Source organism: Spea bombifrons, chromosome 1 (genome assembly GCF_027358695.1).
Source record: "Spea bombifrons isolate aSpeBom1 chromosome 1, aSpeBom1.2.pri, whole genome shotgun sequence".
NCBI lineage: Eukaryota > Metazoa > Chordata > Amphibia > Anura > Pelobatidae > Spea > Spea bombifrons.
Window position 1 is genome coordinate 101,198,556 of NC_071087.1, and position 19,463 is coordinate 101,218,018.

The window sequence follows — 19,463 nt, forward strand, 5'->3', positions numbered from 1 at the left end:
CACGATCACAGCAGGTTCAAACTACACAGCTTTTTTATTTTAAACAGTACTTCTTTCCAGGGTCTCAGGCCTAACTGGGAAGTTTCTAGATAATACTTGAAGTCGAGAATGCTGGAGCATATTGTGATGGCACCAGGTTTTACTGAACTGTTTTGGCTGCTACACATCTCCTGAGCTGGCTGGAGCAGCTGAAGTAAACCAGTTGTAAAGCTCATTTGAAGGCAGTGCTATCCACATAAAAGATACACCCAGGAACATATTTTTTTGACCAAAATGGACAGTATATATACAGTTTAGAACAGTCACATATTGATCAGTGTTCAAATTAGAGTTCCAAATAAACACCCAATCCAGTAAACAGCGAGGGAAATAAACTGACCAATCAGGGCAAAGTGAAGGGAGAACAATATATCCAATATCATAACAGATCATATAACCAACAAGAGTTTGACTACCGTTCACACTTTTCATCTGGTGACACATATTAGTTTTCCATGAATTCCATCAATTCCATTTAATTTTCCATGAATTCATCATTTTTAATGATTAATGAAAACATGTCAGGCCACTGTACCTCAGAGGTGTTTTCTTTGTTTCTTACCAAAAGGATTTTAGCTGCAAAGATTTTTTTTTTTTTTTTTTTTTTTTTTTTAATATTAGTTTTTATTCATTTTAAACAGAAAAGAAAAAGAGACATATATAGTCAGGCAAAGATGTGAATTGCCTCTACAACATACATACAAAACAAAATCAACAATAAATAGAAGAAATACAGTATACCTTGAGATGAAGTAAGGAGGGTGAAATACCCAGAATCACTCTAACTCAGGCTTCCAGTATGGTTAATAGACTTTCCCATTTCCTGATTTTCGATATATTGAATCCGTTTAATTTAATTATACCCATTTCCATTTTACAATGATAAATCGTATTTATTCTGATCTCCTCCCAATTTGGCAATTTTTTATTTTTCCAGTTTTTAGCTATAAGTAATTTAGTGGAAGCAAGGATATGGATTATTAGGGTTCTATAAAGATTAGAGACTTTTGGCCAGTCTAAATGAAGGAGAAAAAAATCTGGTGTAAAAGGTAAGTATACGCCGATTAGTTGTTCGATCTGACTGGAGACAGCTTTCCAGAGAGCCTCTATGTGTTGGCAAGACCACCAGATGTGCAAAAAATTCCCTGAGCCATTCTCGCATCTCCAACAGTTATCTTTAGCATGAGTATACATTTTCGCTAATTTTGATGGAACAAGATACCATCTATAATAGATCTTATAAAAATTCTCTCTGATATTTAAGCAATGAATCTCACTATTAACCAGTTGAATTGTGGCTCTCCAGCTGTCCCAAGAGATAGATCTATTCAGTTCTCTCTCCCAGGTCTTAATTGCCTTTACTGGCATATGATCATGATCGGTTTTAATAAGGGTTAAGCACTTAGTGATCATACCCTTAGTATTCGTCATATTATATAAAGAGTTCAACAGGGCCCAATTTTCTCCACTATTTAAGATGTCATATTTCGAAAGAAACCCTTTGATTCTAAGATAAGAAAACAATTCTTTAGGAGAGAGTGAGTATTCCTGCTGTATTTGAGGAAAGGGTTTTACTTTATTACCCAGACAGAGATCTTGGATAATCCGGATGCCCGCCTGTTTCCATGCTTGTATCCTAATATCCTCTATGCAAAACTCTAAGATTTCCAATGGGAGAAAATCCGCTATGCACTTATAGACATCTAACTTCTTCATAATCTCTTTCCAGACATCCAATGTACCTTTAACGACCGTTGAACCTAAGGCCGTCTGGCGGTAACTATCTGGCTCTCGGTTATGCCATGGGAGAAATGCAAAGATTTTTTGACCTATTATAATTTCCTCAATTTGATACCAAACTTCCTCCTTTATGTCTTTAATCTGGGTAGACATTACATGCGCGACCATACAAGCTTCATGATAATCCTTAACATTAGGTACTCCAAGACCCCCATTGTTAGTCTTCCTAGATAGAAGGGACAATCCCAATCTTGGTTTCTTACCTTGCCATATGAATTTATTAAATGCCATCTGTATCATTCCTAACCATGCTTTAGGAACTTTTAATGGCAGCATTTGAAAAAGGTAGGTCCACTTAGGCAGTATGTATGATTTAATTGTATTAATTCTACCTATCCAAGAGATTTCTTTTTTCGTCCAGTCATTTAGAGTCTTATTTGTAGATTTTATAAGGGGTAAGAAGTTTGTCTGTATTACTTTTGTCAGATCATTCGTGATCTTAATGCCTAGATAGTCTATACTATGTTTAGCCCATATAAAGTCAAAATTATCTAATAAATATCTTGTCTCCGTCTGATTCATATTACATGGAAGCGCAATGGTTTTATTAACATTCAGTTTGTAATTTGAATATTTTGAATAAGCTGCAATTGCTTTAATTAGCTCTGGTACTGACTTTCTGGGTTCTTCTAGAAAAACTAAGATGTCATCCGCATAGAGGCTGATCTTACTTTCCAATGTTTTAAATCTAAAGCCGTGTATATCCCGGTTTTCCCGAATATCGCAAGCAAGGGGCTCAATAGTCAGTATGTAAAGTAGCGGTGATAAGGGGCATCCCTGTCTCGTGCCGTTCTTAATTTCGAACCATTCTGCGTCTATTCCAGGACCGATCGTCCTAGCAGAAGGACAGGTATATAAAGCCATAATTGCCTGGTATATATTGCCTCCGAGACCGAATGCCTGTAGTGTGTGCCCCAGGAAATCCCAACTGACCCTATCAAAGGCCTTCTCGGCATCTAAAGACAGGGTCAGAATGGGATTACTTAAGCGTTGGGAGACATCTAAGATATCTATAGCTCTTCTAATATTATTCTTAGATGATCTACCTGGGACGAATCCTGATTGATCCCGATGGATTAAGTCCACTATCACTCCTTTTAATCTTTTTGCTAATATTGCCGCGTAGATTTTAATATCCCCATTTAGTAGTGAGATTGGTCTATAATTGGAAAGAATCTCTGGATTTTTGTTAGCTTTTAGTATAGGGATTATATTAGTCCTTAGCATATCCGAGGGAAAGCTCCCCATTGCAATTGCTTCATTGTAAGTTTTAGTGAGTTTACCTGCCAGGAGATCTTTAAATATTTTATAAAATTTGTTACTAAAACCATCAGGTCCAGGCGTCTTATTAATTTGTATTTCCTTAATCACATTTTTAACTTCTCCTATGTCAATAGGTCTATTAATAACACTTAATTGTTCTTCCGAGATTTTGGGGAGTTTCCTATTCAGGAAATATTCCTGTGATTGATCTTGTTCTGTCTTTACTAAATTATATAGGGTTTTATAATAGTTATTAAAAGCAACACCAATTTTCTCAGGGGTAAGGCATAGCCCCCCATTTGATTTAATTCTATTAATTCTTTTAGCTTGTTTTTTACCTTTTAATTTATTTGAGAGTAAGGTGTCTGCTCTATTGCTTTTATAGTACCATTTAGTTCTTAAATAATATAAATTTTTATTCTTTTCCTCAATGAGTAGATCATTTATTTTATTTTGAATCGTACTAAGTTGTTTGGTTTTGTGTTCAGATGGTGAGAGCTTATTTTCCTGTGAAAGTCTATAATAATTCAAGTAAAGATCAGCTAAGGATTCCCCTCTGGCTTTCTTTAGAATAGTACCAAGTTTGATTAAATGGCCCCTAATTACGCACTTATATGCACACCAGATGGTAGGTGAAGTGACTTCTTCGCTTTCATTTTCTAGGAAATATTTCTCTGTTAGATCCGCTATATAGTCTCTATTCTCCTTTTTAAGTAGTATATTTTCATTTAGGCGCCAGTTTGTTCTTTTTTTAAATAATTGGGGTATAATGTCAAGGACTATCGCATTGTGATCTGACCAGGTTATCTCTTGTATCAACACCTTTCTTACCTTCCTAGTCAATAAATCATCACCTAAGAACAAATCAATTCTAGAGTATGAAAAGAAAGTTTTAGAAAAACACGTATAATCCATCTCCTCAGGGTGATATAACCGCCAGAGATCAGAGAGCCCATAGTTTCTGAGAATTTTTTTAAATTGCACCGCTTGTGATTTCATGTTTTTATCCAGAGACTTGTCTCTGGTAGTTTTTTTATCCAATATCGGGTCTATTATGCGGTTAAAATCCCCTGCCAAGAGTAAATTACCCTGTCTTAATCTATCTATTTTCCGAAAGAGATTATTAAAAAATAGATTGGAAGATCCATTGGGTGCATAAACATTAACCAGGGTATAGATTTCGCCTTGTATCTCAGCTATTACTATTATTACTCTGGCGTCTAAATCAACTTCGTGATAAATAATTTTTGTGACTAACTCATCGCTAATGAGGAGTGCCACTCCTCTTTTCCTCTTAGTCTCTAGCGAAGAACAAAAAATATGACTAAAGTTCTTAGGGATGAATCTCTTACTATCAGATTTTTTCCAATGGGTCTCTTGGAGGAAGACAAGCTGAGCTTTTTCCTTTCTAATATAATCAAATACTATTGAACGCTTGTTGGGGGAGTTTAAACCCTGGGTATTTATAGAAATAATCTTAACCATTGTCCTTGTTCCTCTGATTCATGGGGATTCCCTCCTTACTCATCTCAGACATCTTAAACAACACATAATCAACAATTAAACCATATACACAACATGTAATTAAAAATAGAAGGACATCACTTCGCTCCACTTTAATTATAAAGTATCCTTCCATATTCCGTGGAAATAATCCCCTACCACGGTTAAGGCATATCATATTCAAATTGAATATGGTATTAAATAGAGCCGCGGGGCCGTTAGCCGAAGAAAAAAAAAAAAAAAAAAAAAAAAAAAAAAAAAATAATAATAATAATATTAGTACGGTAATCTTTAACCAATAGATATCAAACATATGTTATACTATAGTCTTCAATTAATTATATGTGCATTTTACTATCTTGTGCAAAGTAGCATAAATTCATTAATTAATAGGAGACAGAAAATAAGTCCCCTTTTCCTATCTTAGTATTGTGCATAGATTCTGTGCAATTAATTATTTATCTTTCCAAATTGTCTACTTTATGTACAATCCCTTTCGATGCCATAAGTTTTAGTTAGTGTCATAAATTCATTAATTAATAGGAGACAGAAAATAAGTCCCCTTTTCCTATCTTAGTGTTGTGCATAGATTCTGTGCAATTAATTATTTATCTTTCCAAATTGTCTACTTTATGTATAATCCCTTTCGATGCCATAAGTTTTAGTTAGTGTAAATCATCCCAAATTCCTTTGTATTTTTATGTGTAGCTATGAGGTTTTGCCCTCTAGTGAAATATAATATTCATTCGTTCGCTAATAAACAGCAGACAATATATCTCCTTCTATAAAGAAGTCACCTTATCATTAATGTGCCAAGAGAAAAAAAAAAAAAAAAAAAAAAATATTCCTACAATTCCAATTCATAGAATCTGTAAATCTGTACATTGGTTATTACCCCATTACCATAAAATACTAATCTTCTACCCTAATTACATCGAAATTATGTGAGATCACCTGTGCATTATGTGCAAAAAAAGAAAAAAAAAAAAAAAAAAAATAACTCATAGTCAGCTTGTTTTGTCGCTTATTTCGTGCCTATATTAGCTAATGCTTGGTTCAAAAATATGCACGCTGTTCAAGCCATTTCTTGACTGCTTCCGGAGAGGCTAAGGTTTCAATTTTACCATCTAAAATAATAATAATTTTAGCAGGGAAACCCCATTTATATTTTATGTTGTGTTTCCTCAATATCAAAGTGACCGCTGAAAAAGCTTTCCTAGCATTTCTAGTCTGAAATGATAAATCTTGAAAGATTTTAATATCTCGAAATGGGCCCTCCTTGACTTTTGAAGCTCTTATTGCTTTCATAATATTGTCTCTCATTTTAGAGGACTGGCAGTTAATCATAACATCTCGAGTAGCATTAGGCGGTGCAGATATAGGTTTTGACAGCCTGTAATAATTGTCCAAAATCCTGCTCCCCTCGTCCACATGAAGGCCTAGTTCTCTAAAAAAATTTAATAAATAGTCCTCCAAAGCTTGTTGTGTAATCTCTTCAGGTATGTTACGCAGTCTTAAGTTGTTACGTCTTAGTCTGTCATCCATTTCTGTTATTCTCGTCTCCATATCTCTTAAATCAGATTGCTGTTTGAGGATTATATCCTTTTGCGAGAGTACTGTAAAATCTAAGCTCGTCAGCTTTTCCTCCATTATCTTAACTTTTTGTCCGGTCTGCTCCAAGACTTTTTTCAAATCTGATATATTATCATGAATTTCTTGTTTGATTAAAGTTAGCTGTTGGTCAAAGCACAGTTTGATATATTGCGTTGTTACTGGCTGATCGTCCATAGCCAGTTGTATTGATATTTGTTCGGCTGAATCTTGAAGGTCTTTATCCTCCAGTTCCTTGTCTGGAGTATTAGCCTGAGACTGTTCTCTTGAACTTCTATCGGATTGTGGCGAGAAAAAATTAGACATTCTTTTTCCTTGTCTATCTTGTCTATCCTTTCTATCTTTATCTTTATCCCTTTCTCGCTTGGAGAGAAGTTTTTGTTCGGCCATTTTCCTGGTGGCCATTTTAATGGAAGGAAAAAGGAAAAAAGAAAGTATCCGCTAGTGTTTCTGCTAGTGACAGAATACACAATATATGATCTTCCCAGATTTGCAATATAATCTGTCTTGTTCTTATTGAATTCACTCTTCAAATCAGAAAGTATGTATTTGCCCGATAGGAATATGTTCAGCAGATGTATTCAGCTCAGTTATAATGTATTGAACTATTCCATTGCCTTATTATATATATATATAAAAAAAAAAAAAAAAAAAAAAAAAGAGAGAAAAAAAAAAAAAAAAAAAAAACAAAAAAAAAAAAAAAAAAAAAACAAAAAACATATATATGTATAGATAATATAGAGTCTTTCAGGTTTGCAATATATATAATCTATAGGCTTTCCAGTACAGCCAGCTATTCAATATAATCTGTCTTGTTCCTGTTGAATTCACTCTTCAAATCAGAAAGTATATATTTGCCCGATAGGAATATGTTCAGCAGATGTATTCAGCTCAGTTATAATGTGTTAAACTGTTCCATTGCCTTATTGTATATAAAAAAAAAAAAAAAAAAAAAGAAAAAAAAAAAACAAAAAAAAAAAACATATATATATATAGATAGTATAAAGTCTTTCAGGTTTGCAGTATATATAATCTGTAGGCTTTCCAGTACAGCCAGCTATTCAATTGGCCTTTTCAGCAAGAGAAAACAAAAAGATAAGTAAATAAAATCCACATATATATATAAGTTCAAGTGTGTAAAGCTGCAAAGATTTTACTGGGAAGATTTAATAAAGATTGAGACACTTGTTTAATCATAACATTGCACTGTTTTGAATTATGGGACTACGTGGGAGGTATTTTGTTATTTATTACTTTGTACTTTCTTTGGTGAAAGTCTCCAGATACACTTTTATTTATAAAGAGATATTTTGTTGTTACTTTTGGAGTTAAGCTTATACCATATTTCAGTTTGGATTCACATATGTACATATGTTTTCTGAGATCAGCTTTTGAACAGCTTTGGAGACATAAACATACTGTAAGTAAAGGCTTTTTACATAAAGGTTATGGAGTGAGAGATAATAAGTGGGATTAATACGATTCGGGGGTCAGTATGTAAAATGTGCAAAGTGTCCCTCTGTATTTATGTAATATTCTATATTGATTTTAGTTACATATGTCTGTTTTATATTATATTGACACACTAGTGATGATGTCTAATCTGTCTGCATATTAAACAGCCAGATAAAAAGTCAAGTGTTCCTCTCATGACTTTGTCTCTTCCTGTTCGGAGTAACGGGCTGTGTGAACAGCTGGCTATCCAGAGAAATTCCATCTTCACATACTATGGGGTCTCTATGTGGTTTTTCTACCACCAAAAGTGTAAGCTGCCAATGTCTTTTCTAGGTGTGTACCATGAGTATGCAAAACAAAGCTCTTTGTTCTTCCATCAGAATAACAGCTAAAGAGCTAGTTACCTGTTGTCTAACTCTTATCACTACAATGAAACAATATTTCTTAATTAAAGTTGCATCATGGAAATTGAAGTTGAAGAGCTACCCAGTGGCTCCATCATTCAATACATTTATCTGTATCTGTTCTTTCACTATATTGTATTACAATGTTTTACTGTAAGTTCTCTTTTTACTGTAAGGGTTAACATTGTCTGTGTCCTATAAATAAAAATGAAATATCAGACTGTGTAAGCTAAGGTTGTTGATGGGGAATATTCATGATCCTTCAGAATGCATAGTGAAATCAGTACACCTGCAAAGTGTTGTTTTATGGAATACACCAAAAACTTACTGTAATTTTAAGGGTTAACACCTGTTCAAGTATTACAAACGTAGTGTTCATTCCTGTAAAAAAAATATTACATGTAACAACACTCAACAATGTGTATGGTATACAGCAGGCCCGGACTGAGCATCTGGCAAACTGGGCATAAGCATGGTGGGCTGATGGTGCCGCACACCTACCTTTACTGCTGCTCAAGACCCTGTAAGAACATAAGAGCGCAGCATGTGGCTCCATATGTCCTGCCGGTGGCTGCATGTACATCATTTAGCAGCACTGGCCACAAAGTGCCTGAGCTGCCTTTAATCCATAGTCGGGCCTGGTATAGGGGAACCAACAAAATATTTAATTATGCTTTGAGCTTGTTAACCCCTTAAGGACAATAGGGGTTATTACTCGTAGTATATTGTGGGACAATGGCTATTTTAACATTTTTCGGTGTTCCTGTTTAGCTGTGATTTTCTTCTTTCTCATTTCGTGCTCCCACACATATTATATATTGTTTTTTTCAGGACAAACAGGGCTTTCTTTAGATACCATTAATTTTATCATATCATCTAATTTACTCTAAAAAAAATGATAAAATATGGGGATTTTTTGTTAAAAAATTACTTTTTCTCACTTTTTAAACAAAAAACTTTTACTCATCTGCAAAAACGAATGAAAAAACCTGCTAAATAGATTCTACTATTTGTCCTGAGTTTAGAAATACCCAATGTTTTTATGTTTTTTTGCTTTTTTCTGCACGTTATGGGGCAATAAGTACAGGTAGCGTTTTGCTATTTCAAAACCTTTTTTCCAAATCTGGTAATTCTTCCCCCCATGTGCCATTTCGGGTATCTTTGAAGCCGGCCAATGCAATTTACCCCATCAAGTCATATATTTTTAAAAACTAGACACCCCAAGGTATTTCACATGCTGGTAATTTGACCCTTTCCATGCACTAATTTTACCACCAGCCTTTGTGAAACTTTATGGTAGTAAATTTTTTTGTATTTTTTTCACACACGTTGTACTTCAGGTATAAATTTATCGCTCCTGGTATATGTCCGTGTCAAACAACACCCCAATATGTGTTCAGTAACATCTCCTGAGCGCAGTGATACCCCACATGCATGGGTTTGTTGGGTTACTTGGGAGGTAAAAGGCCGCCTTTGTGAGGTGTATATTTTTTGGCCATTTAGACATCTGATCCTACTGCCCCCATGTCCCATATTTGGGACACCTTTGAACCCGGCCAATTCAATTTATCCCATCCACATTTTTTAATACGAGACACCCTATGGGCATTTGTAATGCCAATATTTTAACTCTTTCCATGCTGGAATTTTTGTAAAGATAAAGAATTTTAGGACTTGCTTATTTTTTTTTTTTTTTTGGTGACAGTGGGGATTTTTATATGTTACCATATTATTTTTATTTTTTTAAACATTTTTTTAATTTTTTTTTTTTTTTTTTTTTTTTTTTTTTTTTTACTAATTACACATTAGTGAGCTGGGCTCCATTGACCTTGCATGGTTGGATGCAGTACCTGCATTCAACCTGCAGGAGGAGCTCGAGAGTTCACAAGAGGGTCTGGATAGACCCTCTATGAACTCATTTCTATTGTTGATGCCATCCTGTGAATGACGGCAACGTCATTTACAGGATGGCACTTGTGGTTGCTCTTCGGAGCAATCACAAGGTGATCGGGGTAGGGGGGTAGTGTTACTGACATGCCTCGATATCGAGGCATGTCAGTAACACCATTTATGCTTAGGAAGCGATTCAGATCGCTTCCTAAGCTGTTTTAGCCGGGCGCCGCCGCGATCTTTCATGATCGGTGCGGCGGCGGCCATTTTTCTTCCGGGGAGGGCTGCCAAGGGCTGCCCTCCCCGGATCCACGGTCAGCCTCACTTGGGAGGCTTCCGTGGATGCTGCAAAGCCGCCGATCGCGGCGATGCAGCTATTTAACGGCAGCCCGTACATGTACGGGCATTGTCGTTAACCCGTTGCACGGCAACCCTGTACATGTACGTGGATTGTCGTTAAGGGGTTAAATTTGCTTAGTTTTCACCAGAATAGATCATGTGGTTTTGATTACTTCAAAATCAGATAGCACTTAGCATTCAATAACTAATGTTTTAATGTTGTTATCACCCATGAGGTGCATGCGATTGTACTTAGTATATTCTCTTTTTCCTGTATATATGTGTAAAATACCCTTTTGATTCCATAGAATGAGGCTAACTTAATAGAAGCGCTCTAGTGAGCTGCCCACAATGCGTAAAGTACCAGCTAACACATTTTCTGTGCTGGGGTTACTTTATGTACTGACAGATGATGATGCTGCCAATATGTGTAAACATATATGTTACCATTCTGTTACCGTTCTCTGTCCTGTGTTTTTGGTAAGCAATTTTAAATTGTACTAGCCTCTCATATTTTTAATTGAAGAAAGTGTTCCAGAAATATATATCTATCAGAAGTGGAGCATGATTAAAGGGAGTACATGTCCCTAAATACAATAGAAAAGCGAAGTCTAATTCAAAGATATTGGTGAATAAAAACAAGCTTTATAATGTTAAATGGATTTTACGAAGACCTGACATCTAAATATTGTTTTACATATAGGAATTTTATTTTTCTTGAAAGCTTCAGGATTTCCATTAAAGGGACAGTTTAATATCCCTGACACCACCACTATAGAAGAATACATATTAATGTAATGTAATATAATACATTAATATGCATTCCTGCAAAATGAAAGAAAAAAAAGCACTTGATCTGACTATTCTTACCATCAACTGGCCCCTTGCACAGTGGGACACTTGCACAGTGGGGTTTATTCACTAAAAGGCGTGTTAAAAACTATGTTTGGACAACAACTCCCAGCACACTCCAGGCAGAAGTAGTTTGTTTCTCTAGCATGATTATGAAATTGAACCCCTTCTTATGTTTGCCCACCCTGCAAAATGTTGTGTACTGTATTGTATAATTGTATATATGCACAACCAAATAAACTTTTACAAAAAATATTTAATTTTAGTTGGTTTTACCATTTGGTTTGCAACATGTAGGGAAATAATAGGGAGTGCTATGCTTTTGCCAATATATTTTGGTAATTAGGTATCTATATCTGGCTTAACTTGTTTAGAAAATATATTCCTTAGCTAAAGTATATATTGTTTATGACATTGCCACCTAATTGTAACAATAGCAAAAGCAAAATGTCATCACCCTTGTCACCTAAAAGGTTTTAGATATTCTTGTCTGAGCACGCTCAGGATAAATATTGGTTCAGTCAAATACACTCATTCATTCCTCAAGTGAATCAGAAACACTGTTATTATCACAAGAACCACAGGTAGACGGTGGCTCAATTCTAAAAACATATGTATGTTAATGTAGATATAGGTAATGACTGCTATCCTAAGTGCAAGTTTATAAATGACTTGTTTTCATGACATCCACATGAGTAGTGCTTTTATATGACTTATTTCCTTTAGTAATTAATGTTGTGTTTATTAAATTAAGCAATGTCAAAGAGAATGTGCAAATATGCCATTAAATATTATATCATTAAATATAATTAGTTAATTAAAGGTGCCTTAAAATCATTCCTTTTATTATAATATTTATTCTTGTTTTTATTTAGTGATAAGTTAAATAGCAACCCTGTCAGAAGTAATATAATTGGAATAAAGCTCCGAAACCATTTATTATTTGTGTTAGAATTTAGAGTTTCCAGAAATGGAATAATATATAATGGGCATATATGTAAATTTCCCTTCATTTGCCAAGACCTTAAAGGGACACCATCAGAAATCTTGGGGCCCAGTACAGACTTAAAGCCTGGACCGCATGCCCCTCCCTTTAGCCCACCCCATGTTCATCTCATTGTCACATGTCTTTGCTCTGCGGCTCTCCCACCCACCATTCTGCCTTATGAACCTCCCAGAAGCACATCTTTTGGGAGCAAGGGCAATCTTAGGGTTAGTGGCACCTGGGTGAAGTATTTCTTCATAGCCCCTATAACCAGGGCCCTGGCTGGCCTGGGGAGAGCAGGGGTATTTGTCTTCCACTCCAGCCAAAATTCTTCAAACAGTGCCAGTCTGACTTGGACCGCCCCACCTACGAAGACATAATAATCATTTTATGGGATAGGTGGAGTGATGTGTAGGAGGAGTAAGGGAGTGATGTGTGACAGGTGAGTACCATGTGAGCCTCTGCTCTACTGTCTCTCTACTACCGTGAGGGCACATGATGAACCTTATGGTGCCCTGCATTTTATAGGAATGACAAGAATAAAACTAGTCTCATTTTATCATACATGAGCGTCAGCTGATCACTTATTAAATAATTAAGATGCATGGCTCGTTCACAACTGTTTGATACTTTGGTATCTCATCAGTTTAGGAAACCTAATCTATCTTTTGGAGCATTTACATTACAAACTCCCTAAGAAACTATCATGATGCATGTTGCCAAATAAAATTCACTATTGATAGAAAAATATGCTATAGATATTGCTTGTTATACAGTACTATCAACTCTAAAATTAGTCTGGAAGTTGCTAAGTATGACTAATGTGTAAAAAGAAAAAAAGGACTTTTTGTACAATTGCCTCTTGGTGTAGAGAGCAGCTGTTTATATGAATAAGCTTCTGGTGTTTCAATAGGTCCTGTTGTCCTGCTGATAAGTGATAATTACATTTACAACAGCTGGAAAGTATATTTGTACTTTTTCTTAGTTTGAATACATTATATTTTAATAATAAAAAATATACTAAATGATATAACAAATATAATTTATGATTATATCAATATTAGTGACCCCCACCACCTGACACTAGGGCATTTGCCCACCAAGCATTTTTCAAAGGACCAATCCTGGCATGATGCTGATTACCATGCCACATTAGCACTTGGCTCCACCAGAATGCTAAGACAATATGGTAAGTAAGTTTCTGTCCTAATAAAAATGCTTGGAGTGACAGTATATATTATACTTTCAACACCCATTTTTCCTAGAATGCAGTAAACAAATATTTTTTTGGTTGTGAGACTTTTTCAGTTTTCTTTTCTTTGTTATTTTTTTTTATAAATTAACAGTTGCTATATTTTTTGGCAACGTTCTTAGGCCGATTTAGCTATTCACATTTTTTTTAAATACATGTTACAACTAACCTATTGTCACTATGGTTTTGTTTAGATTTGCAACAGATCAGCTGTTAGGGTGTAGCTAGGATATAGGCATCATTCAACAGGTGCATTAATTGAGTTTGTTGTATGGAAATGCTATTTTTTTAGCATGTAACTGAGATATATAGTCAGTATATTGTGATAAAACAGTAATATCATTTGTTTCCTTGTACAACTGTTCTTGAAAACAGATTTCAAACAAAGTGCTTACAGACTGCGTCCCAGAGTTTCTTCCAGATTTCTCCAAATGTTCGAATTAAAAACCGCAAGGATATCCAGACCATTGAAATGTTTCGCCTACATTTACAAATTGAGTTACAAATATCTGTATTATTTGTGAGAACAAAAGTATTGCTCTCCTCATATATGATGGAAATAATTGAAAAAGGACGACAACAGCGACTGTATTAATTAAGCCTGCTACGACTTTTCATTTGATGTCTAAACTGAATGTGGGTTTCATGAAATTCCTGAAGAATTCCTGAATGTCATGTAAAAGAGAAAGCACAGCAGCTGGATTGTAATAAAAAAAAATCCAGCTTGTTCGTCTGGATAGCACCCTAGAATATGTGCTTTAATCATAACAGGTGTGATGGGGGTGTTAATAAAAATAATACATTACTAAAATACATAACTTTGGAGGAGGGCTGAAAAACTGGGGACAGTTCGGAGGAGTTTAAGCAGTTGTCTGAATTATTCTGAGAAAAAAAGACTTGGATACTGTACAAATACTGTATTTAGCCATGAGTGTTAGTCACTAGTATAAGTAATCCAACATACATAGCATATGGCAGACCAACCTCACTGCTAGTTGAAAAAATAAACTGAAAGAAGAAAACACTATTACAACCATTGGGTTTTTGTATATTCCTGGTATTATTTTTTTCTTAGGAGACTTTAATACATTATATTGATTTGAAATTGTCTTTGAAAATAAGACTTTGAAAAGGAAAGGAAATGTAGAGAAGGGATGGAAAAATTAAACAAATATGAATACCTAAACTCAATATATGGCTCCTGTTCATTTTTTATGAACTTAACTCTAAAACATAGATGTCCTACATAACTGTTGCACTTAAAAGTACACATGTCCTTTGTGGCTTGCAAATACCTTACCTACAATAACAAGGATTAAACACAAAGATTCCAAATGAATAATTTGGCCCCCCAGGTCAAGTTTACTTAATCCATGTTTATTATAACTATAAATACAGTCCTTTGTTTCTAGTTAAAAAGTGACAAAGTACATAGAGTTGGCATTTAAAGTTAGATAATAAAGGCCCCCCCTGGAAAATAAGGAAAGGGGGAATATGACTGCTGGCCCAGGTCAGGTCACTGGGAGGTCAGGTTAGCTTTAGCCCTCATTGGTTAGTGGGGCGCAACATTGTTGCATGCTAGGGTGTAAAAGTGCAGGACAAATGCACTCCTACATCTTTTTCCGCCTGGAGCCTAAGGTCAGGCATTGTCCCACCCTCCCTCCCTATTTTACTGTACTGTACTTTTCATTGTGCATGTGTTTATTTCTGTTTCTTTGTGGTTCTTTGTAGTCACAGCACGGAAGATTCCCCCCCTTTTTGGTCAGCATGGAAGTGGTGACATCTGGAAGCTGCGCCCGAATGGGCTTGAGGAGGCGGGTCCAGCGGGTGGCTGATGGCACCCGCTGGGCCAGAACTCTTGGTATCACGTGGTTTGTAACCGCCTGCTAGGCTTAGGCCTAGCAGCTGGCGGGTTGTTAATGGTTATGTTAATGTTGTGTTTTTACGGGGGATCTGTTAATAAAGCTGTGGCCAATGACCTTACCCACACCAGTGAGTTATGTCTTTATTTGTGGCGGGTGGGTGAAGGTGTTGGATTTGGTCTTTAGGAGCATCTGGGCTTAAGCAGCCATGGATATGAACAGCTGACTGCTAAACAAGAAGTGAATCATCAAAATATTTTTTGTTTGGTGGGTAGATGATTGGGTATAATCAGGCCTGGAATGGCCATCGGGCAAACTGATCCACCCATAAGGGCTACCTAACTCCTGCCGCAACAGAAAACATGGGTCTTTTAGGGGATCTGGCTTTTCAGTGATTCAAAATGCTCTACAATTAGCAAATCTAATAATAAAAAAATCAAATAATAAAAAACACACATGCACAGTGCAAAAAAAACAGTGCAATCTTGAGAAAATAATACAAATACTGCTCCATACACAGCCCAAGCCTTTTAGGTAGGTGTGATAAAAATTGTGTGCACTGCAAACCTAGCCTAAATGCTTTAAAGCTTTCCCACTTTCACATGTAAGTGATAGAATGCTCTGCTTGAAATTGGTCTTATAAAAAGCTTTATTACAACAGTCACCACAAAATCCTCTCCTTTTCATTATTTCAGAGAAATTGGTACATCTGAACCATGACTAAATCCAGCACAGTAAACCATCTATCAGTCTGATTATCTTTATAATAAGCAGTTGTCATGCTACCCGGATTTTTAGTTTCCAGTTGTAACAACTTCCAAATAAATAGCAAAGGTATTTTATGCAAAAGACAGTTAAATAAACAATGACTGATATTTTGTATATGTAGTTTTATTAATTAGGGTCAAGAATATATATAATCTTTAATAATACATGTGAAATGTCAAATTGGACAGGTAGAGTGAAAAATAAAGAGCTCTTAAACACAGATTTAACCAGCCTTATAACATATGCATCATCTGTTAAAGAGTCTTTTCAGGTTTCCATGGTGGCAATCAGTCACGATTCCTCAATCTCAAAAAATCACGAGACAGAAAAAAAAAAAATCCTGGTTCCGCCAGGATGTCCCTGTGTTGTAATAGATGTTGGCAACTAGGTTCATTTTATAGAACCATCTAGCATCAGTCTCCCTTGTTGGTATCTGGTTTGTCTGAAAATGCCCCATGTTTTTACGTAAATGCCCACGCAGGAAGAAGATCAGGAATCAAGGATATTGATTGACAAATGGTCAGTTTATATAAATTGTTAGTTTATCCATTTCTGTACAAGTTGAGTCATTATTGTTATTGTATATCTAATCTGCCCATAGTTCTAACTGCTATAAGACCTCAAACTTTACTTGTTCTTTGGCTTTGCCTTATTTTTGGGATATCCCTATCCATATCCAGTGAATACTTAATGTCTTCACTTGGGATATAATTTAAGGAATCACATTTCAGTGCATTTTTCCTAGGGAGCCAAGTGATGTTTTAGAACAGGTTTCATCTTGCTGTGGATATTACTCAGTACTGAAAGCAGGAAACTGTGTTCCATCCTTGTGTGGAGGCGGACAAACATTACATATGTTTTGGATGAGTAATTTTTTGGGGCTTTGGCAAATGACTTGTTAGCTTCAAAATATGAAAAAGAAATTCCTGTTGATGAGGATGGTGATGTCAGCTGTTGTTCATCGTCATTTCAGGTATTTATGTAAATCAGTGTCTTACAATTCTGTTGTCCAATGCAATCCATTGCAGTTGGAATGTAATTTGTAATTTGTTTTCAGGTTTGGATATTTTGGGGGTATGTAAAGTGCTTTTAGGATGTCAGTCTTTAAACGTGTGACTTGCGTTATATGTAAAACCTTTTAGAAAGAACTTTTAAATGGAACCACATTTCCTCACACCATCTCATGAACAAGAATATAACATACTATCACACTTAGTGAACTAGCACATATATCCCTCTATTTTAACACAGCTTGTGAAAGTACTGATTTTTTCTCTAAATTAAGCAAAATGCTCTACTTTATTAGCAGTACAGCCGTCACTGAAATTTTTTTTTGTTAATTTTCAAACCAAACACAAGCTAAAATGTGGGGGTAAAGGTGGACATGATGAACAAATAACTGAATTATATTTAAACTAAATTAACAAGATTCCACAAAAGAATAAAATAAATGTAGAAACACAGCTTTACACTCCAAGTACACCAAGTACGGATAGATAAACCATGTTCCAACATGTAGGGGTAAAAAAACTGACAGGAAAGCAGGAATAGTCATGGACATGGTTCACGGCATGGACGCTATATTTTTTATATTTAAAATAATACTAATTAGCTTATCTAGGTTAAAAATGTGTTCAAATTAATCATTGTATTCCCTTTACAAAGGTCCAACTCAGAAATAGTAATAGGTAGACTATGAGGACACGCACATATAACCTTGTCTGTACACACACACACCTGCACATACAAATTCACATTTGACTTTACACACAAACATCTTAGCAGCCACAGGTATATCAGGAATGGGTAAGGATTTGGGGTCCATGGGTGGCAGAGAGTCCATTAGTCTAAGAGCTGCCTGGTTGTGACAAGGATAGGTGCATCAACTCTCATATGTAGAGTTGTTGGTTCAAATCTAAACTTTTCTGGAACCTGCCAGTGTTCACTTTCATAATAAATAATAATAAGAGAGTTATTACGGCCATTCACCAACTCTCCTGTCAGCTCTCCCTTAAGGGAATAAACCACATAAACATACTCCCTGTAAATCTAAGCAATGTTCCAAATCATACTATCATTAATTTGGTGCCAGATTAACAATATTATTCATTGGTGGGGTTATTTCATACTCAAACAAATAATTAAATAAGCACATCAGGCACATGTAGTAGAAATAACGATGATAATAATAAAGACATTGTAGATGTCCATTGTAGATGGAAAAATATTTGGAAGACGCAGTGACCCATATTTACTAATGACTGAATATTTGTTTTAATATGGTATAATACTTTTAATTCATTTAAACATTATCTGTAAACCAATACTGGCTAAACAGACACATGCCTTAAACAGTTCATGGTTATAGGCATGACAAGGCCAGGAAGGGCCTGGTTTTAGGTCAATTCACATTGAGTTTTTTGCTAGTGCCCAAAAGGCCACAGTTCACATTTTCTATTGCATAGCAAAATAATTAGAGAACTATATGTCAGATCTTTACAGTTTTCCTATTGTTTAGGCCACTCGTGTCAGGACGAGCTTGAAGACCACATTTGTACATTTTCTAATATTCTTGTGTGGCAAGTGGACAAATTACATGAAAATAGTGAATAACGAAGGGGAGGTTAACTGAAATGAATTTGTAAACACTGCCCCCTTGTGCCAAGTAATGAGATCTCAACGGATAGAGTAAATATATGAGGAAATACAAATATTTATGTTTTTCCTTTAAATCGATGGCTGAATTGTAAAATCTAATGTAATGGTAAACCTAAGTGCAAGGTATGTTATTGCAGGGCTATGATGTGACCTAGTATAACCCCTTTGATTCTACTGTTCCCTTTAGTGCAAGTGACAAGACATCAGATGAGCTTGGTACCATGCCTAAAAATATGGTATACATATGGTTCATATGGTTGTCTTTGGGTTATTGTATTATCAGGTAATAATGAGTGTATGTGATTAAAATAATGATTTACCTAATCCATATGCTAATATAATACAGCCATCATATTTCATATAAGGAAATTTTACTGTAAAATATTTTGAATGTAACAATCACGGGACTAGGGAGTATTGGTTAAAAAGTGTACGGCCGTATGTGCTGTTAAAGAAAAGTAATTTAAGTAGCTGCTCAGGGCTCCTATTGATCAACAGGGCCTGTATTGATGAGAGAGGGGTGAGACCATTGCAAAGGAAGTGACAGATTAAATTATGGGGACTGGAGTTTTTATGGATTTAGATTTAAATCTTGTAGAACTGGTTTTCAACAAATCTCAAGTTAAACAGCCGTTCACTGTATGGTTGTATAGTGTTATCAATGAGGTAGTCTGACTTTACCTAGATGGAAAATTGGGTAAACAAGGGTATAACTGTACTATTGTTTATTACCATAAAATCTTGGGTATAATAAACCATTCCCTCAATTTCAGCACTGATCA